Source organism: Gopherus evgoodei, chromosome 2, assembly GCF_007399415.2.
Source record: "Gopherus evgoodei ecotype Sinaloan lineage chromosome 2, rGopEvg1_v1.p, whole genome shotgun sequence".
NCBI classification, from domain to species: Eukaryota; Metazoa; Chordata; order Testudines; family Testudinidae; genus Gopherus; species Gopherus evgoodei.
In genome coordinates this window covers 150108587-150132520 of record NC_044323.1, presented here as the reverse complement: position 1 = coordinate 150132520, position 23934 = coordinate 150108587, and the positions used below count along the sequence as shown (strand labels likewise).

At 49.9% G+C, this 23934-nt stretch overlaps 1 protein-coding gene across 4 annotated transcripts in view; it reads right to left on the bottom strand.

The window, feature by feature from the left end:
- The window catches only part of TET3 (tet methylcytosine dioxygenase 3), a 167946-nt gene that overhangs the window by 89329 nt on the left and 54683 nt on the right, over positions 1-23934 (bottom strand). The gene's annotated exons all lie outside the window — the stretch shown is intronic.

Genomic DNA, 23934 nt, shown 5'->3' with positions numbered 1-23934 from the left:
CTCTCCTCTTGTGCAAGAGGCTGGGACTGGCTTCAAGGCAGTACTTGGTGATCCAAGACTCTTAGCATTGTCCTATCACGCCATGGAAAGGTAGCAGGAGAGAGGGAAGGCGAAGAACGGGGTCTTATCATGCCTGGGGCTTGTGGCCCATATAAAATATGCCATCGCAATTCACTGGGCTCGGTGCAGGAATCGCTGCGTGAAATGATACGGCCAGTGCCATGCACGAGGTCAGATGATCATGATAGTCCCTTCTAGCCTGGACATCGATAGGCCAGACCTGCAGCAGGGACAACTCAGCACAGCATCACTGATTTCACTGGCGCTGCACCAATTTATGTCCACTGAGGATGTGGCCCTGGGATCAGTCACAAGCCCACTGACATGTGCAAATGTTCTGTCCCCTCCCCAGCAAACTCCTGAATAATAGTCCCACGCAGAACTCAAGATTGGGTATCCTGAAAATTTCTGAATGGCCCCAGATTATATAGTGTCTACAGAATCTGCTCGGCTTACCCCAGGGATGCATTCAGTCCAGTGGCTTTCCTAGGAAAAGCCTGCATGCTTCGGCACTGAGAGTTTTATTCAGATTTTTTCTTCTGGCATGACTGATCATTTGCCTCTCAACAGACCACAGACCTCAAAGCACTTTGGAAGCTTAACTGCATCATGCTTATACTCTTCCCACCCCCATATTATCCTCCCCTTTTTTCATTTGGAGAAACTGAGGCACAGGAGAGGTTTACTTATCCCTGGCTGTGAGCCAGTGGCAGAGTGAGCCAGTGGCAGATGCAGGAATAGTACCACGTGTCCTGAGTGCCTGCTCTAACCTGCAGCAGAATGCGCTACCAAGTGGGATAACAGGATGCTACGGTAGATTTAGCCCATTAGCAGAGTGCCCACTCTGATAGAAAGATCTCCTTGATTGGAACATGCCCTGAATGTTACCAGTCCAGCCAAGTCCACAGCTGCTTTATCAGAGCAGCTGTGCTGTGTTGGCACCTCACAGAATGTGCATCCAACCTCTTGCAGGCTCTCTCTTTCAGCTTCTGCCTATATAATCTGGTTGACAACCTATCCATGAGACTAACCATAACAGTATCAGTGAGGACATGGCAGCGTGTTCATCTATTGGATACCTTGAGGCAGAGAAGTGCTTGCGGACATCAGCTGGCCTGGGCGCTGCTTGCCAAAGGCCATTAAGAAAACCTGTGGTTTAGGTTTGACTGGATCCCCAAGGAGAAAGCAAGATCCTGCCATCCCAGGAGGGAACAAGCCTTTGAATCCCAAAGCAACCCTGTGTCAGCCTGCTAAGCATCAGAACGAGAGATAAGCCCAGATCTCTGTGTCCAGATTGGGACTGGTAGTCCCCTAGCTGTGCAGCCAGACCATGTAAAAACCAGAAACGGTTCAAAGATGGGGGCTATTTTTTTAAAAATCTCCTGAACGAATAATCATAATAATAAATAACCCAGAACAAAACAGCCGAGCCCTTCTTCCATGTTCCTCCCCGCTGTAAATCAAGTGTCACTCCCGAAGCCAGCTCCAAACCGCACGCTCTCTCCGCAGGAAAAATCAACAGCTGGCAAAGCCAGGGAACAGGTTTTAAATCCCTCTTGCACAGGAAGCACCAGCCCAGCTTGATCCTTGGGCCTGCAGGGATTTTTTGTGTGTTTGCTTGTTCCCCTCGTGTTTCAGAGGCACCAAGGGGCAGTTGGGCGCCTGGTTCTCCCCTACAAATGAATGTGAGTTGGGGTCCTGCCCTACTTCCCAGTGTGGTTAGCAACAAAGCCGCCCTGGTGGGAGTCTGTTAATAACTCACTTATAATAAGGCAAATACAAACACGGGACCATTCAGCCAGCTGCCTCCATGGGTACCTGGCATTACCAAGCCCAGGAGTGCCCCAAAGGAGAACGAAGGGAAATTAAACATTAAAATGGGCTGGGACCACACCAGCCAGCGTGGATATCATCTGACAGCACCAGGTGACGGGCCAGGGGTGGGTCAGAGGATGGAAGGTACCCAGGGGCAGCTGACCCAATGCAGGCAGCACAGTCCAATGGTTAGAGAAGAGGAAACCAGAGTCAAGGTGCCTGGGTTCCGTTCTCAGCTCTTGGTGTGAATCAGTTCACTTCCCTGTACCTCAGTTTCCCCAGCCATAAAATGGGGATAATGGTATTTCGCCACCTCTTTAAAGCAACCAAAGATGTACAGCTGTAGAAGCATGCTGGGGCAGCACAAGGGGAGTTCATTATTCTTTGGGCGGTGCTTAGGGGCCCAAGAAGTGCAACATACCATATTCACTTGGTTCTCATCTCATTATGCACAGCCCTGCTCTTTAAACTAGCGTGGGGTCCAAGTGACGGGCAACTGGCTGCCTGCGGAGCTTTCTGACAGTAGCTGCCCTCTGCCTTCCCAGCTCTTAAAGCAATTCCTGAGCTTCCAAACCCTGACCTGTGTTAGGATCTGCTCCTCTTCCCCAGACACATTCACACACACGTAAACACACACACACACCCCACACGCGTGTCCACACAAAACCCAGACACACAGAGCTTCATGCACAACTCCCCCACACACACGTTTGTGTGCTCATGCGCCTTGTATGCCTGTGTCTGCACACAGGTTCCCATACTTCCAGACAGCTCCACACGCACGTATGGGCACTCGCACAAAACCCCTGTACACATACACACACACCACCCACACACACACACCACACCCACTTCGGCTGAGGACAGGAAGACCCAGAGCCTGAATGATGTCAGCTACCGAAGGGCGTGTGCAGTGTACATACAAGCTGAGCTCCATCCTGTTCTCACACGCCCACTCCAGTTGCAGTGGCTTTGTCCTGTTCAGTGGCTTCCCCACCCTGGAGAGCTCCTGCCCAGTCTGGAGGATGGAGAGAGGCTTAAATAAAAAAGGCAAATCATCAAATCCTATCTAGCCCTTGTGGGCCGGCGGCATCGCTTCCCCTTTCTCAGCTAGACGCCTACCCCTCTTTCTCCGGGGTTTGTAATCTGTACCTGCCAGGAGAACGTTGATCATGCTCCTCCCCCCACCCCCCACCGCACCTGCTGGTGCTGAAATGGGACCAGCTCCTCAGCCGTTGTCATTCAGCACAGCTCCCGCTGGAGTCAATGGAGCAATGCCAATTGATGCCAGCTGAGGAGCCAGCCCCAGAGTTTAACAAGTACAGGACCAAGCAGAAATCACAAGCTGGGCTACAGCAAAGTGAAGAGGGCAATTCACTCCAGTTCATTGTTATTTAATGAAGGCGTGGCTGTAGCACCCCAGGGCTCAGTCCAGACTGCACTAAGTAAAGGAGAGCAATGTCCCTGCGCTTACAGACATCCCAAGCTTAGGAGATGAGGAGGGTGATGGACCCAGTCAAATACATCCTGTACTTAGACACATGGGCTATTTGTCTGGGGCTTTTTTACATACTTATTATAAGTGCTGACTAGCTACATCTGTCCCTCAATCCAGCCATCACAAACGGGCTGATTTCTTATCAGGTAGCACAAAAGGGGTGAGTTCAAAGGGGAGATTTGAAGGGCAGAAAGGAGCCTTACAGAGCAGCACAAGGGAGGTAGCAGACAGGGCACAGGGCTGGAACTCAGAAGCCACCAGTTCTATTCCTAGTTCTGCCATGGACCAACTGTGGGAACTCAGGCAAATCCCATTCTACCCTCTGTGACTCAGATTCCCCTTCCACTCTGTGTCTGTCCTATCTATTTTAACTGTAAGCTCCTCAAGGCAGGGACTGTCTCTTGATCTCTATATGTACAGAGCCTCAAACAATGGGGCCCTGATCTCGGTTGTGACCTCTAGTTTCTACCATAATATAAGTAATAATCTTCTAAGTGTCACAGCAGAGGTGGGTGCTAAGGAGAGGTTTAAAGGGGCACGGAGCAGAGGCCCTGCCCATTATTCCAAGGAGAGTGCACTACTTAAAAGCAGGGTCGATTTAGCTTTGCCCCATTCAGTTCTTTTTTCTATTATGTATTTTATACAGTCTACAAAGAGCAGCTGTTCCTACAGCTCCAGGGAAGTCAGAATGAAATTTCTGCACCGCCTGCCCTCCTCCCCTCTCATCCCCAGCCACCTTTCTCTCTTCACTGAACTCCACCCCAGGCACAGCTAATTGTGCTGACACTGAGGTCAAAGGAATGAGGAACATGCTGCTGGTACAAAAACTCTCCCCCCTCCCCGTCATCCCAAAGGCCTCAGAGTGAGACCTTGTCCTGGAGAGCCTGCAGCCTCAATGGAGAAAGGGCAGGAGGGGAAACTGAGGCACACAGCAGGTCAGTGGCAGAGCTGGGACTGGAATCCAAGTCTCCTGACTCCCAGTCCAGAGTACTGTGCATTAGGCCGCTGCCTCTCCAACTGATCTAGCACGTTGCTGAGACCATGGGTTTGCTGTAAGATCTCACCAATGCACAAGCGAGTTGGCAGGCAATGCAGCAGACGTTCCCCCAGATCTTCATGGGAGTGTGGGAGAAAGGACAGGGGGATTTTCATTCCAGCCCAAGCTAAGTTCTTTTCTGGAGGGACAAAATGGATCAATCAAAGCCCCCTACCCCAGATGCCAATTGCAGCGATTGGAAAGACCCCCAAGGACTTCAAAGGGCTTTGGATCAGGCCATGTTTCCTTGGAGGAGGGGGAAGAGTGTGGAATTCAAAGCAGCATGTTACTCAAGGGCTGGGCTACCAGGTGGCTCTATCCCAGATTACTCGCAGGAACCTGGACAGCCAGGGTCACTGCAAAGCTGGGCAGATGCTTGCTTCACTTAAACCAGACAAGAGACAGGCCCAAGCTGCCCCCCTACAGCCCTGCCCTTGAGGAAGCAGGGCAGTACGGGCTGGCCAGGCTGCCTGTGTTTAGCTGTTTCTACTCGCAGGGAACCAGAGAGCTGATCAGATCGAAGCTGTACCAGTTCATGCTTTCAATTATGAGTTCCGGCAGCGAGAGGATGTGGGGGGGCAGCTGCTCAACCCCCGCCCCCTCCCTGGGGACAAAGGTCTTTGCCATCACCAGCTGCGGCTTTGGCTGATTCGGGGGAAGTAGCAGGGGGAGGAATGGAAGTCCCATTGCACAGCACAGCTCCGTCATGCGGGGAGCGGCGTGTGTGTTGCAGAGTATACTCAGGAGGTCAGCGAGGGAGACGCAAACACACCACTGACAACCATAAACCTCAGACTTCCAAGAGACTTCAGTCTCGCTGGCTCCCTGCCTCACACTTCAGCGCGCGAATGGAGTACATCCAGGCCAGAGACTCAGCTTGCGGTTTCCCTGCACTGGCAGCATCACTGCTGCTGCTCCACAAGAGCTGGCTACGAGATCCCTGCGCTGGGTGAAGAAGCAATGCCCATTAGGGTCAGTATGCACTGCCTGGTAAAGCCAGGCTCCGGTTTGCACCCAAACCCCTCTACCTTCCGCACTCAAATGTGTCTGACTTGGGCTGCCAAGCACTCCCGCCCTGGGTCCCAGGACCCACCTGCAGGGGATGGATCCGAGTCCAAGACCTGCTGAAACTCGGGTCCAAGCGCTGTCATTCTGCCGTGCGGACGCAACTCAAGCCGCAGACCTGAATCAGAAGGGCTGCGTAATGCAGTATGAAACCGTTAACATGGCCAAGACCTGGGTCCAGCAATTGTAAACCCAGGTTTATAATGCAGTGTGGACACACGAGTGCGGACTTGGAAACTGTAAGGCTACAAGACCAGGCCCCAAAGACCCTGATTTACAGCACAGCGTAGACCAGGGGTAGGCAACCTATGGCACGGATGCCGAAGGCAGCACGCAAGCTGATTTTCACTGGCATTCACACTGCCTAGGTCCTGGCCACTGGTCCGGGGGGCTCTACATTTTAATTTAATTTTAAATGAAGCTTCTTAAACATTTTAAAAACCGTATTTACTTTACATACAACAAAAGTTTAGTTAGATTTCATGGACTTACAGAAAGAGACCTTCTAAAAACGTTAAAATGTATTACTGGCAAGCGAAACCTTAAATTAGAGTGAATAAACGAAGTCTCGGCAACTACTTCTGAAAGACTGCCAACCCCTGGTGTAGACAGACCCTTAGCTGCAATATAAGGATAATAAAACTACCACTACAGTATGTGTAGGGCCCTACCAAATTCACCACCATGAAAAACGCGTCACGGATCATGAAATCTGGTCTTTTGTGTGGTTTTACCCTGTACTATACAGATTTTACAGACTGCTCTGAAGGCAGCGCCCTGCCACCACCAGCACAGAAGTAAGGGTGCCAATACCATACCATGACATCCTTACTTCTGCGCTGCTGCCTTCCGAGCTGGACAGCTGGAGAGTGGTGGCTGCTGACTGAGGGCCCAGCTCTGCAGGCAGCAGCACAGAAGTAAGGGCGGCAATACCATACCAGGCCACCCTTACTTCTACACTGCTGCTGACGGCAGCGCTGCCTTCAGAGCTGGGTTCCCAGCCAGCAGCTGCCGCTCTCCAGCTGTCCAGCTCTGCAGGCAGCACCACTGCCAGCAACAGCGCAGGAGTAAGGGTAACAGTACTGCAACCCCCCTACAATAACCTTGTGACTCCCTCCTCCCCCCCCCAAAAAAAACTCCTTTTTGGATCAGGACCCCTTCAATTACAACACTGTAAAATTTCAGCTTTAAACAGCTGAAATCGTGAAATTGATGATTTTTAAGATCGTATGACCGTGAAATTGACCAAAATGGTCCGTGAATTTGGTAGGGCCCTAAGTATGTGCCACGCAACTCTTAGGGTGAGCCCTGCATTACCAACTCCTACTGGGAAAAGTGCAGGATCACACGTAGACGATACAAGAATCAGTTATTCAATTTAGAGCAGTAGTTTTCAACGCTGGGGGTATGCAGAAGTCTTTCAGGGGGTACATCAACTCATCTAGGAATTTGCCTAGTTTTACAACAGGCTACATAAAATGCACTAGCCAAGTCACTACCACTAAAATGTCGTCAATGACATTTATACTGCTCTATTTGCTATCCACTGAAATGTAAGTACAATATTTATATTCCAACTGATTTATTTTATAATCATATGGTAAAACGAGAACGTAAGCAATTTTTTTAGTAATAGTGTGGCTGGGACACTTTTGTATTTTTATGGCTGATTTTTTTAAGCAAGTCATTTTTAAGTGAGGTGAAATTTGGGGGCACGTGAGACAAATTAGACTCTTGAAAGGGGGACAGTCATCTGAAAAAGGGAGAGAGCCACTGATTTAGAGCAAAGAACATGCCTAACTCAGGAGACTCTGGTGTACTCTACACTTGTTCCTCGCACCATCCACGCCCCATCCTTCCCCAGCAACCAGTAGTGAAAATAAATATATGTAGCCCAGCACCCACAAGCAACCCTACAATAACAAACTGGTGAAAGCAACCCTACAATAAACCCGTGTTCACAAGCAGCCCTATAATAACAAACCCCTGCACAAGCAGGATGAAAGAATTAAGCAAGAAAAGGAAGATCTTTGCCTTTCATGTTCCTAGGGGCACTGTAAGAAAAAGCAAATTGAAGGAATGAGAAATTTTATTAAAGCTAATGTTAAAAAATATTATATAGTACACAGTTTTAAAAAAGTGTCTGTACATCTGGGTATAGTGCTTAGATTATCCACAAATACAAAGTTTTTAAAGTGATAAGATACATATAGTGTATAATCATCAATAGCCCACATTTAGGTGAGTATATTTAAGAATAGTTTAGATATTAGCATCCAAGTATTCGGTTACATCACTCATGAAAAGTTATATGTGCTTTCCACTACCAACTCTCCGTGTATCAATGAGTGAAGATTGTCCCTCAGCAGTTGGGAATTGAGGGTAGGTTGTCCATTTGGAAAACACAGTGCATGAGGAAGGTATTTCAGTTACGTTCCCCACTGTGCTTTTCATCGGCAGTCCAGCTCAGCCCTCCTGGTATTGCCAATGTCCGGTATGACAAGGGCCTTTCCAAGACATCCTAGCTGACTGCATTGGGCATTTCACTAAATCAATACAAGCAGCACTCCCCCACACCTTCTGCAAGCTACAGCTCCCCCCAGGGAGCTAAGGGAGACACCAGTTAGAAGAGCCAGCTACGGAGGCAGCCATGCTGATTGTTCCTCGGAGCCAGAAGGGAAGGCAGGATGCCAAGAGCGGGGGGCTGGCTTCAGGTCCGACACGCACCTCACAGCGAGGGGTAGCCTGGAGAGCATTTCAGGGAAAGGAAGCTCTGGGAACTGTCTGCTGTCAGATACACTGGAGCTTATTCCCTCAGCAGTTCTTTGGGAAGAATCCCGCCCGACCCTGCGCAAACCACAAGGAAATAAGACATGAGGAAAAAGGCCGAGGGCTGGTTTGAGGTTGGGGAGGAGATCTGACACTGCCATGGGCTCTGCCCACTGACTCCACACCATAGAAAAAGCTGGAATCCCAGCCACTTCCTATTATTTTACAGGTACGTGGGATTCAAGGGCAGCTGAAAGATGCCGGCATGACCCTCCAGGAGACCAAGGGATCAGATTCTCTGCCCCACTGAGCTTACCCTCTGCTGTGTTAAGCTTCCCCAGCTTTGCCTGGAACACACACTTTGTGGGCAACATTCTGACTTCAGCCACCCTGGTGCAAAGCCATACTGGCCCTGGTAAAGTGAAGAGATCCTTTGGATTTCTGCCAACATGCACGTGACTAGGATCTTCTCCCTGCAACTTACACTCTTCACCCGTGAGGCGCTGGGCAGCCAGGCACAGCTGAGCATGATGGGATGCCCCCAAGTAAGACACTGGCAGGGAGGACAGAACCCTGGATCTCTCGACCCAAGAGCCTGTATGGCCTGCGTTCAAAGTCCGCTAGCTTTAGTGCTCTAGCAGACTCAACCTCAAAGTCGTCCAGGAATTAGGTAGGGACAGAAAGCCCTACCGCGTAAACTTGGTTTCCCTGAGAATCCGGGAGCTGTTCCCCTGCCCAGCCCCATGCAAAGCTGTGTTTCCTACGTCCAAGAATTCACATACAAAAGCTGCTGCTCTATGGATAAGTGGGCCTGATTTTGCCTTTGCTTCAGTGTAAATCTGCAATAAACCACACTAAAGTCGATGGACTCATTGAAGGATACATGGGAGGAGAATCAGAACCGTGGCCTTTCTAACAACAGGTGAACTCAGGGCAATGGGTGGGGGCAGCGAACACCCCTTACTATCTGCTCCCATCTCGTAGGGGGCTCTCCCGTAGGGACCACCTTGGCCCCAGGGTTCGAATGGTGCTCAGTCGTACAGAGAAACCGCAGCCCAAGTGTCTGGAGAAATAGGGGGAGAAGAAACCTAACATTCGTGCTCCTGACCAAAGCCAAGCTCTGCATCTCTTACTCCAGCAAGCATCCTGGTGAATATTAACACCTGGGCATGGCAGTCAGCCTGGTCCTGCCCAGCCGTTCTCTGATCAGCTGTATGGCAGGCAGGGTAGCTGGTGGAGAGGGCAAGGGCTGCTCCATCCACAGTCCCCAGGGCTTGTTCAGTGCTTCAGACCCATAACTTGATGGAACAGCCCCGGTTAGGCCGTGCATGAGCCCAGCACAGAGCTGAGATGACAGGTATCACAACAGGACTGCAGGCGGCTGTGTGTCACCAGGGCTGCCACAGAGAATAATTGGAGAACAACACAGCTGGGCAACACAGGAGGGACAGTGAAAGGTCTCCAATGCCCTACATCAGTATCATTCTCAGGGGGCGGGGGGAGTCTACTTTACTTTGTATCCTCTTCTTAGTTGCTTTTCCTGCTACTCTGTCCCCCTTCTGCCTCCTTGGTCTACAAGGTGCAACCTCCCTGCATGTGGGATCTGTGCAAGTTGCACAGGCATTTCCAGAGATACTTACTGCCACTGATTAAGCTCGGGGTCAAATTTGGGCTTCTCAAGCCTTCTCTCAGACGCATCAGTGTAAACCCACGTCAGTGGAGACCCTCCTGATCTACGCTGCTCTAGCAGAGAGCACCATCTCAGTGGAGTCACTGGTGTGAGATCAGAATAAGGCCCAGAATTTGCCCATTGCCCAGTGACTCAGCGGTGAAGAGTGCAAGTCAAAGTGGCCAGATCCTGGTTGCACTTACCTTGGCACAAATCCAAAGAAGCTCCCTTGACGTCAGCAGAACCAATGTGGATTTGCACCAGGGTGAGATCAGAATGCTGCTCACAAAGTCTGTGCGACAGTTGAGACAGGCTGAGGAATTCCTCTCGCTCTCTCTCAGGTACTTAGCTGGCCCAGGCCTTCGTAGTATCCAAGCGCCTTCCAATTTTTAATGTACTTGTCCTCACAACACACTATGCGTAAGGCAACACTATTACCCCCATTTTATGGATAGGGAACTGAGCCCCAGAGAGGCTAAGTGGCCCAGCTCCTACAGGGAGCTGCATTTTCCCAGTCCCATGCTAGTGCTCTAACCACTGGATCCTCCTGCCTCTCCCAGTCCCTCAACACGGTACCTAATAATTGGACTTCTGTGCACATCTGGGGGAGCGTGAATTTCTAAGCTAAACAATCCTCTAAGGAGAACCCCATTAGGCACAACTGCCCCCCTATGGTACACAGGCAAGAGGTTGTGGTCTCCAGTGTGTGACAGAAACAGAACGGCTCAATCCAGACAGACAGAGCGAGGGGAAAATGACTCTGCAGAGCAGGAGGAAGCAGGTTAGCTAGCCAAAGAGAGGCTGCCACCCACCAGAAAAGGGCCATTTATAGCCACCGCAGGGAAAACAGCAATACACCAAGATGCCACAGATGGAAAGAAAAACTCCTGGATTTGGGGTCTGGGCCAGCTGCCAGGTATTCCGTCTCCGGCCACAACTGTCACCTCTGGCAGCAGGGAAGTAAGGGTATGTGGGCAAAAGGGCGAATAGGAGGAAGAATGCCTGGCTGCGGGGTGATGGAAAGAGGCCAAGAAATAGAGTAGGGATGAAGGGTCTTGCACCGGATGCTGCTTTCGGTTACTTCAGCACATTGTAAACCCAGAGATTCCACTGAAGTCAGGGGAGTTATTACAGATTTACAGCAGCATAACTGAAATCCAGATATTTGCCTTCAAATCATTATTTCCAATAAATCGGTTTGCTTGTTTTAGCGGTTACCATTCCCAGCTTCGGTAAAACAGCGAAACAGAGAGAAGGATTCTCAAAAAACCTCTATGGATAATTAATCTAATATTCCTACTGGGCCTGATGCTGATCTCATTCACATCAGTTTTACTCTGGGGAGATTTCACCGACATCAGACTCAAGTGAAGAGAGAAACAGACTCGTATGATTTATCCAGCTACAGAAACCTAATCACAGCTGGCTAAGGAGCTGTGGGCAAGGGATAAACTCAGCTGCGGTGCTGTGCTGTGCATTGAGAAGGGCCATGCAAAGGAATACGGTAGCTGTGCCCCTGAAACACACACGCACGCTGCTCTGCAAAGGAAAAGCTTGGAGCACAGGGACGGCTTCTGAAGTTCCTCAGTGCAGTTTAGACCTTTGACGAGGCAATAAGCTCCCCAAGGAGTGAGCAGACCAAAGCGTGGGACCTGCAGGCGGAACGCCAGCTGCAGACAAGTGGCAGCGGTTGGAAGCGCAGTGTTTGGACGGAGCATTCCGCTCATTACCAAGGCATGGGGAAGGGTGCTTTAAACCATCTGCTGTTAATCTGCCTTGGACCCCTTTCAAAGCAAAGTTGGAAAATTTGTAACTGCACACGCAATCGGCAAATCAGTCCGGCCCTGCAACTCGCAGCAATCCGGACACTCCAGTCACACAGCCTGCTGCAACCTTCCTGTGCCGGCCAGGTCAGGGGGAAGGGTGAGGCACACGAAAGCCAGGACCGCTGGGATAAGAGTTTTCTGAGCCGGTGGGGCTTTTTAAGGCCATGATGTTCTCCCTTAAGGAAAGGCTGGGGGAGGAGAGACAGATTTTCAGTATCAAAAAAGTCTAAAAGGCTCAATTCTGGCTTTGCCATGAGTCCCGAGTGAGGAGCAGCACGTAACCACGCTGCCTCAACACCAGTGGCTCAGGATAAGTCTTAGACGCTTCCTAGCTCAGGAGACAGACATGCTAGTTCTGCTCAAGCTAGTGCACTACGAATAGCAGCGTAGCAGGGGGTAGCACAGGCTGCCTGAGTACATACGCTGGGCAAATTTGTACTCAGACGAGCTGTGGCCTATGCTACCCCCAGCTACACTGCTATTTCGAATGGGCTACCTGAGCTGGCAAGCACATTCCCAGTGTAGTGTAGATGGACCCTCAAACAGTCTGATTCATGGGTCTCCCCTGGCACCTGGAAGGAAGCAACCAGACTTACTGCCTGAAGAAAGGAATGAAATTCCAGAAGCCTGATTCTCCGAACTAATCAGCAGTAATCAGCATCTCCTACCAATTATTTTTCTATAGAAATTTTGAAACATTTTGGTTGTGGGTTTCTTTCAAAATTTCCTGTGGAATTTTTTTCATGCTTTTTTCCTCCCCATTTTCAAAAAAAAAAAATCTGTTTATACTGAAAATTTTTTGGGTTTTGTTTTTACACTGAACATTTTTGACATAAATGAAGATTTTCTGCAGAAATTGTTTTGCCCCAAAAGCCATTTTGAAAAGACAAAGCGTTCAGACAAAACTATTTCGACCAACTCCAATCCTCAGCGTCTTTGTCTCTGCACCACAACCCTGGATTCCGCAAACAGATATAGGAAGGTAGATCACATTTCAGGCCTTCCTTAACAACTGATGTCATGTCTGTAGCTCTTCTGTACCAGTCACTTACTTATTCATTAAAAGGGCCATGTTGCATAGCAACACCTGCATCGCTTGACGCATGGGGTTTCTGAAAGGCAGGGCATCTAAGCGGAGAGGAGACCAGCCATTAGAGTAGAAGGTGAAATCTGACACTTACAGGCCATTCGGAAGGCAAATGACCCAGGTTGGCTTATCTCTGTTTATACCACACTTATCCCTCCTGCATCTGATCATCACAAAACTGCAATGGAAAACCACGCTGTTTCTTGCAAATGCAACTCCAGTGACCGGATCCTCAGAGGGCATATCTCATTGACTTCATTTACATCTGCTGAGGGTCTCATTCCAACTCAACAATATAGACTATTGGCCAATCTTGCATAACCTTTACTCATGCCATCAGGCTCACTGACTTCTGTAGGACAATGTGGATCAAGACTATCCACTTGGGCAAGGACTGCAGATCAGGCTCTGGTTCTACGAATAGATGACTAGACTATTATTATTTTATTATTTGCATTACAGAAGCCTCTGCTGAGACCAGGCCCCGCTGTGCTCGGTGCTGTACAAACACAGAGACCGTCTCTAATCCAAAGAGTTTACAACCTAAAAAAATAAGGCAGATGATGAGCAAGAGGGGAAAGAGAGGGATGAAATTATTTGCCCAAGGAGCTTGTACTACCTAGTAACAAGACAGTATACTCCCGGCTCACCAAAAATAGGTACTACATGGGCCTTACTGAAGGGTCTTCACGTGGGCAGACCTAGCCATGCAAGGTGAAATTCATCCACATGACTCATTGAGGCCATTCCTATCACTGGGAAGGAAAAGATCTCCTATTGCGGAACACAATTCATCCACGAAGGATGCAAGGTTCTGCGGAGAGGAGGAATGTTCATTCCCTAGCTCAGTTCAAAGGAGATTATTTTTTAACCACTTCTGCCTGCCTGCCCTTCCGACGTGCCACAGGAATCTGGATCCTGTGTAATACAATGCAAAATGGGGTCACGCAAGCCCAGGAAACGGCAGGCTTCCTGAATGGTGCCAGGACACGACCACATTGGATAGCACATCTCCCATAAACAGGAGTTAAGGGATGCATGGCCTAGTGGCTAAGGCCCTGGGTCAGAAAGAAGAGGACCTGCATTCAATTCCTGGCTCTGCCACTGAGTTTGCGGCCTTGGGCAAGCCACTTCCTCTCTCTGTGCCTCAGTTGCCACTCTAAAAAGAGGATAATTGATACTGGCTTCTCTTTTGCAAATCCTTTGGAGTCCGTGGATTATGAAAGAGGGAGGCATTTCACATCAACTGGCAAGAAATAGCAGGGGGAAAAGACCTTTTTCTGAGTGAAAAGAAGACCCGAGTAGAGGAACAGACACAGAATGTATGCATTCCATTTAGACAAAGGTTGACGTCTGCGCTGATTCTTATGACAGTGAGATATTGTGCATATTTCGAGGCCAAAACAAAAAAATCTTTCATCAGCTAGATGAATAGATCACAAAAAAAGTCCCAGAACAAAAGCCCATAAAATGCTCTGAGATCTTATCATCTTCACACACCATTATTTGACAGTCACAAACAACTGTGACCCCAGAACTTCCTGTATCCTAGCTACATACACTATATGGAGGGGTACATGTTAACTAATCAACCCTTTGCAAACCGCTGGGGTGTGGGTATCATTCCCATTCACACGCTCCAGATGCGGACACGGGGGCAGAGAAAGGGAACTTGAAGAGGCAGTGTGGTCTCACAGACACAATGTTGGACTAGTACTCAGGAGACCTGGCTCCTGGCTTGAGGCTAGTAAGGTTAGACAGGTCAGTACTACAGAGTCATAATTGTCCATGCTCTCATGGCAAGTCAGTGATGGTGGGCAGAAGACAGGAAGGATAATCCAGTAGTGAAGACACTAGCCTGGGACTTGGAAATCTTGCGATTAATTCCCTGCCTTGCCTCAGACTTCCCGTGTCACCTTGGGAAAGTCACGGAGTCACTGCAATCAGGGGTAGACAATTAGCTAGCTCGGGTGCTGGGCAGTGTGGCCATGATGACACACGCTAGCCGCCTGAGTCAGTAGTCAGGGTCCCAAGCAGGTTTGTACAGCCTGCCCTAAAGCTGGCTCCGGTACATAGACATGTGCTGCATCACACCTCTGACTGCAGCACTGCCATGCCCTGAGGACAACTCTCCACTTAAAACACTGCATTGGTGCAGCTGTGCTGCTGCAGTGCTTAAGTGAAGATGCTCCCACACTGACAGGAGAGAGCTCGCCCATCAGTGCAGCTAATCTGCCCCCCCAAAAGGCGGTAGCTAAGTTGGCGGGAAGACACAGCGCTGTCTCCATGGGAGTTTAAGGTTGGTATAACTACTTCGCTCCTTCTCTGTGCTTTAACTACTACAACTTTCTTCCTCTGGCTCCCACTGAAGCCAAAAGAGCAAAAATTGGCCCCCTGGTTGTGTGGAGCACGGCACTCCGCTGGCAGAGAGAGCACATGGATTCCTTCAAATTGCCTCTTGGCTAGAGCTGCTCCAAACAACGCAGCTGACTTTTTCATTCATGCGAGCATCCAGGTCGTAACTCTGATTCCTAGCACATCATCGGCACAGCGTGAAGCGCAAGCCAGAGAACTCAGGAGGAGCCAACTGGCAGCTGGGCCATTCCAGAAGGAAACAATTTCCAGGGCTGGGAGCACAGCGGCTGTTTGAGTCAAGTCAAGGGAGCAAGTTCCAAAGAGAAGGGGGAGGGGCGGAGAAAAAACCCTTTTTTGTGCAAACTAAAAGAACGTGTTCTATTTTTGTTCTGGACTCCAAGTCTCTTCTTAGTCTCAAACTCAGCTGACTTCCCCCAGCACAAACACTGAGCCACCAGATCAGCTTTCCAGCTCAGTGCCGGGTGGCTGAATAGCACGGAGTAGAAGACGTACAGTGGAGTTTGATGTAGGCTGCCTGCCCAGCGGAGTGGGTTGGCCAGATTTCCAGTCATTGGCAACCTGCTCCATGGCAGCACAATATGTCCCAAATGCCAGCTGTCACACACCCCCCACCTCTGCGATAGGCCTTGCAATAACCGGATCCATGGGGGAAAGGTACTGGGAAGGGCTCTGGCTGCCCAAATACATACCGCCTCCAGGGAAGAGGAGGAATCATTCTGCTCTCCCACACACCGGTGTAAATCAGGAGTCATTGCAATGCAGCCCAAACCAGTGTGACATCAGAATCAGGTCCCACTGTGCCAGACCAGCCTCTCACAAGCTATAGCATAACCGAACAGAAATCAGGGATACCACAGAAAGTGATCTGGAGGCTCTCTGGAGGCATCTGTCCCTCACCCCCGGAGGCAGGTCCCTAAGCATGAGACAGATACATGCTGAAAAGCAGTCATGCGTGCTGTACATTTGCTCCAGTTACTGGTTACTAAAGGCTGCCCGCGTCACCTGGCCATGGCGGCGTGGGAACGTAGAGAGGGCTGCGTTGGAGTGACTCCTTAGTCACTTAGTTACAAAGAGCTGACCTCTGCCCACCCCCGAGAGACGGTGCCTCCCAGTACCCACCCCGGCTTGCATCCACCACTCAGAACATCTCGATGCTGTGCCTAGGGCTGCTTTGAAGGGAAGGCGATTTGGGCAGCCCTTGACCCAAAAGACAAAAATATCCCACAGGAGGGGCTATAGGAAGGAAGACAAGGAAGCCCTCAGGACAGAGACCAACCAAAGGAAAGGGGTTTGCAGCAAATCTCAGGGGAAAAGTCACCTCCCCCACATCTTAAATCCCCACGTAACACCCCCCCGTCTAACAGATGTCAGGAGAATGCTCCCCTAGATGACAGAATAACCCCTCCCTTCAAATTACCCCCTCCAAACCAACTCTCTGCTCCGAATAAATGCAAAACGCATTCAGACCTTACCACTGACTGATTAAGGAGGCCCTCACCCCAATCCCTTCATACACCGAACTCCTCCTCCAACAGGAAGGTGCTGAGATAACCCTACAAATAACAACTTCCCTATTCACCCTAGCCATGGTACAACAACTTCCACTGAAGTCAATGGGAGCTACTTGTTATCACATAGAGCTGGGGGGAGAATTAGGGCCCACAAGAACAATCTCACTATGACTACAAAACACCAGCATCTCCTCTTAGAACTGCTCAGATCAAAGCTTCCAAGCGCATGCCTCCGCCCTATATGAAAGGCAGGGTAATGCCCGCCCCTCAATGTCTAGCCCCCAAGTAAATACACCTAATCACACACTCCCTCATCCCCTGTAATTATCACGATCAAACCACCAGGGAAAACTGAGCTTTGCCCATCCAAGCAGATCACCTACACAGCAGAGTGCCCCCGAACCCGTCCTATCCCAGCTGGCGGCTCTCACATATTTGGCATCTTAGCGTCTCTCTCTCTCTCTCATGACCACATGGGGGACACAGGTCAGAGGCTGGCAAGGCAGCATGAGGCATCCCACAGGCTGCCACGTGGCCCCCTTCTGCCTGGGGTATGATTCCCTCTTTTGCACCCAACCTTTAAATTAAAAGCAGGTGGAGATTTCAACATGCCCCAATCCAGGTAAGTGCTGACAGGTTTCCTGTGCAATACACAGCCGCCCAAACCAAACACTGCTGGCGACCAACAGGCAACTGTGAGCCCCGCCCCGCCCAATCCGTCTGCTGGATCTGGAGTTATGAATCCTTGGTTCCTAAACCCAGACCTGGGCATGAGTTTCTAACTACCCCACCTGCAAGGAACAAGCACCACAGTACCAAAGCACTAAAGCAAGGCCCTTCCCCAGCTCTGTGCCTCGGTTTCCCCATCTGTATGATACAGACCAACCCCTCCAAGTACGTTTTGTAGATTATTTAATCATTCAGAAAGTGCTTTGAAGATAAAGCTCCTGCTGCTAAATAGATTGCCACCTAGATACCATACAGCACTTTTCATATGTCGGTCTCTAAGCACTTCAGAAAGGAGGTCATAGAATCATAGACTATCAAGGCTGGAAGGGACCTCAGGAGGTGTCTAGTCCAACCCCCTGCTCAAAGCAGGACCAATCCCCAACTACATCAGGTCACAATCCACCTTTTACAGCTGGGGAAACTGAGGGAAAGAGAGAAAAAGTGACTTGTCCGAGGTCACCAAAGCAGGTTGGTGACAGAACCCAGGTCTCCCAAAATCTCGATCCAGCCCACACCGCTTCCTAGGGCATGGCATTTTCTCCTTGCTCTTAGATCTCTAAAACACCTTCCTCCCCAGGTAATTAACACTTTAAGCACACTCAGAAAGGACATACGTTTAAAGGGGTATAAATATTTTACGGTGGGCGGCACACATACCTTCCACATCTGCTTTGGCAATTGACAGTCCGGGGCGAACAGTTTCCTTCGTTTATATATAATTTTTTTCCCCCTCTCTTCTCTGGTTCCCCCCCCAAGCTTGTTTCGTGCCGCTAATGACTTCAGTGATCGCTCATTTCCAACACAGAGTCATGAAGAGAAAGGCCAATGATTCACTTTTCCAGAACCCCCGGCTGCTCTCCTCGTCAAGGCTAATTGTAATTGCTTCTTGGGGCATGTGCCATGTGCTCAGATGGAGGTGGTGACTCATTAGCAGTCCCCCATATACACCCCCACCCCGCTCCGCAGAGAAGTGACGAAAAGGAGAGAGGCAGAGTAACGGCTATTTTCCAGCAATTCAGCCTCCAAGAAGCCATCTCTCACAGGCTGCAGCAAGTCGAAATCGCATGTGGTGATACTGCTGGCTTAGGGCTCTGCTGCTGCAGTCCCTCACGTAGCTGCAAGAGCTCCCAGGACCTGTGTCAGAGCGAGTAAGACAGGCGAGCCGGGGATTCCCCAGTTCTGAACGGCTGCCCAAGCAAGCAGCAACTGCTGCATGCAGGGGAGAGCTGGGAAGAAATGTCTCATCGCCTCCAGGGTATCACGCAGGATGCTTTTTGAGTCATACCTCAAATCTTGTTTCTGGTCGAGAGGCAGGTAGCTGAAGCACAGGCCTGGGCCTCAGTTATTGATCTTCTGGGGTGGGTTTTGTCTTGGGCACATTTTAAACCAGATGCAAAAATCAGTGGAGAAGCAGGCCCCAATGGGCAGCTTTGGGCAAGTCGTCACTTCCCCTCTCTGGGACTCAATGAGTCTCCGCTGTAAAATGGGGGTGAGGAAACTTCCCCCCTCTGCCCCTCCTTTATAAGATGCTTTGAGGTCTTGCCATGAACAGCACCTGAGTCCGAGGTGCGAATGCACCTGGCCACCCAAAGGAAACGTGAGATCAGCAGAGGAGAGGCACAGAGGGTATGTCTACAATGCAAAGAACCTGCAGTGCCAAGTCTCAGAGACTGGGTCAACAGCCTCAGACTCGCAAGGCTAAGAACAGCAGCATAGATGGTCCTGCTCGGGCTGGAGCCTGGACTCTGGGCCCAAGTGAGAACATTGACATTGCTATTTTTTAGCCCTGGAGCCTGAGGATTCTGTGCCATTGGTTCTTCTTTCAGTGCAGACATCCCCAGAGAGGGGGGACTTGTCCAAGGTTGCCCAGCAGCTCTGTGGCAGAGGCAGCTATCGTGCCTACGGTCCCTAACTCCTGACCTGGTAGAATACGCTGCCTTTCCTAGGATGGTAAATCTTCTCTGCCTCAAAACATTCTGCAAATTCATTGTCCCGTGAGACCAGACCTAATGAATAAAAGTGCCTCAAGGCTAAGCACATCCCCAAGCTACATGGCCCACAGCTTAAGAGAGAAACAGCAGTTGCATTGGGCGCATGCCAGTTCTCCGAATAAGTAACAACAGCTTCCATTGCACGGCTCACGCCAGAGGGCTTCGGTGTTTAGGGCCCTGATTCACCACTGCGCTACTCTGGTGTTACCCTACTGAAATCCACACATGCAACTGCTAGCAGCACAGAGATACGCAAACATGCAGCACCACGCTCAAACACACGCCAGCCTGGGAGGCACACACCAACCCCATTCTCCTCCCCACATACTCACTCACAAATGCTGCGGCACCCATCTCCCGTTGTCTCTCGTCTCATATGCAGATTGTAAACTTTTTGGGGCAGGGAGTGTCTTGTTCCGTGTCTGTACAGCACCTTGCACAATGGGGTCCTAGGCTAGGACTGGGGCTCCAAGGAGCTACTCAAATAAAACAGAATAATACCTCAACCTAGATGTATGCACACCAGTCCTACACATGGGCTGCGCACCCACCCCGTAACCTCTCACAAACTCAGACTGGCCGCATCCTGCTCCACACACCAGCCCTGCATCACGTACACACACAAAAGACATCGAGTTAAATTCATCTCTAGCTAAATGCCTCCAACCGTCTGGACTTTACACCAGCCAGGAAACTGACCCAGAGTTCTATTTCCTACTTCTATTATCTGCTGCAAAGAGAGACTGGACCATCCAGATTTCCTAATCCAAACGTGTGTGTGTTTTTCCTCTGGTTACAACGGACAAAACACTTGACTCCAACAGTGCCTGTCCACCTTCAGGAGACATGTCCGTGCATACATGGGGCAAAGAGACGCTGCAGAGACTGAACTTCCAGCCGGTTGTTATCCCCAAAGCTGTATAAACTCGATTAGGTTACACACAGTCAGTGTACAGGTCGGCGTTTTCCGCTGTCCCTAAAGCACCCCTAATAAGCACTCGCCTGAGTCCTCCCTGACCAGGAAACCTGCCAAACTGGCAGCCAAGTGGCGCTTCCCCAGTTCCCGTCAGCGCCAAACTTCCTTCGAAACAAACAATCCAACCCAGCCGCTTGTGCGGTGACCGCAGATTGAAGGCTGAAGACTGTGTGCGCACTAGGGGTGAGGAAATCAGGGACCGAGTGACCAAGCAGTGCTCTGAGGAGGGGCTGCGGCTTCCCCAGCATGGATTCAGACATACCGTAGGCCTGCATTCAACAACGAGTAGACGCACATGCAGACCCTCACACGAAAAATCAAATGCACACAAGCGAAAAGCATGCACGTGTGCATACATATACACACACACAAAGACACAAATGTGGGCATAACCATGGACACCTTGCCTCCCTACACACAGACACAGACACACACGTAAAACCATACAGGCATACACACTGGGTACGTCCTTGAGCTGGGCGGTGCAACCCCCAGCTTGCGTGGACCCCTATCTGCACTAGGTCTGCTCAAGCTAGCGTCTAAAAACAGCAGTATGTCTGCAGCAGCACAGGTGGCCATGAACTAGCCGCTCTGAATACAACCACACCAAGCCCAATGGGTATGTACCCGGGAAGCTAGCTCAAGCCGCCGTCCGTGGGCACACTGCTATTGTTAGGCACTAGCTCAGATACAGGTCTACGTAAGCTGGGAATCACTCTCCCAGCTCAAATACAGACATATCCAGAGAGAAGCACACACAGATGTATGCACAATTGCAACACACACGCGGCCACAAGCCTGTGTACACAGCCAGCACACGTCCCAACACAAAAAGACCCAAGACACCCACATATCTGCAGGGTTATGATGGTGCCTCACCCCTGCCACTGACACGTTGTGCGACCTTGGACAAGCCATCTCCCCTTCCAGGGCCTCAATTTCCCCATCAGCAAAAGGGGGTGCATGATACTGATCGGCCTCCCTCAGAGAGCTAATTAGTCATTCCTGTTTTATTATTATGGACTCCAACCTGTCAGCCTGCACTGGACACGGAACAGAGTTGCAGCATGCCAGCGTTGCTAGAGCCAGCTGTAGGGGGGTGCACCATAAAACCAAGGCCCTGATCTCCTGTGGTTTTAATGAGTTTGCAGAGAGAAAAATCTTAACCCCACGTGCTGGCCAGGCTCCAGAGCAGGTACCACACCCTGCCTCTCTTAATATCCCCATGGCGCTCACTGGATACATTTATACTCCATTCAAACCCCAGGAAAGGCATGCTGCTCAACAGTGCCCCTTCTAACCAGGTAAGGAATGGTATCAGCAGGGTGTCCTGCCCAGTCCTCCCAGGCCAATGGCATGGCCGCTCCAACAGGAGACGCTTTGGCATAACTGGGAGAAGGGATTTCCCAGCCAGTTTCCAAGAGCCAAGAGGAGCCTGCAGCAGCGTCATGTGGGTAAATCACTCCGTAGCAGTTCTATTACATACCTACTGCTTTCCCAGACCGTTGCAGATACAAAGAGTGTTCAATGTGTATCAATGCGCCAAGTTGCACTGTTCCCTCCCTTCCAGAGAGCATGGTGGAAAGCAAACCCCTTCCCTTTCTATACTCCCATCCTTGGCCCAAAGTAAGGCCTTGGTGCAAGTTCACCTCATTTCAACAGCTATTCCCACTTTCGGCTCCCTCTTCAGAGGCACTGACCACCTATAGTTCCCACTGACCTTAACTGGGATTGTGGGTGCTTAACTCTTCTGAAGAAGCAGGCCCCAACTATCTACTCACAAGTAAAGGGAGGACAAAAGCAATGATGGAGAGAAGACTGCGGAAGGTCCTATGAAATGCGGGTTGTGGTGAGTAAATTTGCCTGCTTTCCCCTCCCAGCTCTACAGGTAGCTCGCATGTGAATAGGGAGAAGTTTCCTCTCATGCAGATATGTTTTCCTCAACCGTGAAGACAATGTTAACAAGGCCAAATGACAACTCTTTGACATCACCCAGTATAAAGAACTCAAAGAAGACCCACACCACAGTTTACCTAGAAATTTAAGAATATCATCAATCCTTCCCAAGAGAAACTCTGCAACCTATCCCCCATGAACCCACCCCAGGATCTTCTACATGCTTTCCAAGATACACAAAAAAGGGAACCCAGGCAGACCCATTATATTTGGCAGCAGGACTCTCACTGATGGAATATCGAGACTCACAGAAACCATCCTCAAACCACTCATCACACAAACAGCCAGCTTCCTCCAGGACACAACTGATTTCCTCTACAAACTCTGCCACATTAACAATCTCGCTCAGAACACCATCCTCGCCACCCTGGATATCACTTTCCTATGCACCAACATCCCTCACAAAATGGCATAGCCTGCCTCAAACATTTACACGCCAATGGACAGCCCTCAAAGGTCCACCCCAAACACATTGCCAGGCTCATCCATTTCATCCTAGTCCTTAACAATTTTACATTCAACAGCAAACACTTTGTCCAAGCCATGGGAACAGCCATGGGTACTAGGACAGCTCCCTAATATGCTAACCTCTTCGTAGGCCCTCTTGAAGAAGAATTTGTGGACAAATGCACCACGAAACCAACGATAAGCCTGAGATACAATCAATGATATTTTCATCCTCTGGAAAGATGACTTACGCTCCCTCATAGACTTCCATCACAACTTCAACAATCATCTCCCCATCCATTAAATTCTCTCTGGAACATTCCCACACAGCATCAACTTCCTGGACAACATGATCAGATTCAGCAACGGAACCCTATGGACAACTATATATAAGAAACCCCACAGCTCACTACACCTCCCTACATAGATCCGGTAACCACCCCAAATATACCATGAAATCTGTTCTCTAACAGCCAGGCATTGAGATATTAGAGAATATGCTCTGAGGAGAAAGCTCGGGATATACACCTTAACATACTCAAAACTGCCTTCACTAAACAAGGACACTCCACCAGAGAAGTAGAAATCATCATGGAACAGGCTACCCATATACCTTGAGAGAACCTGCTTCAATACAGAAGTAAAAAAACCCTCTGACCACACATCCCTAGTTGTCACCTACCACCCCACACTGGAACCCATCCGGGATATCATCAAGCAACTACAATTTATACTCACTGGGGACCCCATCCTGGAAGAAATCTTTCCAGAACCCTCTCTTCTGGCTTTCAAACAACCCCCCAACCTCATCATCAGAAGCAAGCTCCCCACAGACCAGGATCTACCAACTCAAAGCAGCACCAGACTCTGCCAGAACCACTGATGCAAAACCTGTAGCTCCACTGCTACAATGATCAACACGCCCCACAACGCACTTTTCAAGATCCATGGGTTCTACACACGCCAATCACAATATGTGGTGTATCTCATCCAGTGCACTACATGCCCCAATAACATTTATATGGGTGAAACCAGACACTCACTACGCTGTCGAATGAACTCACTGAGGAAAATGACAAAAGGCAAAAACACCCTGTCATCTGTGGTGGAACTCTTTTCGCTC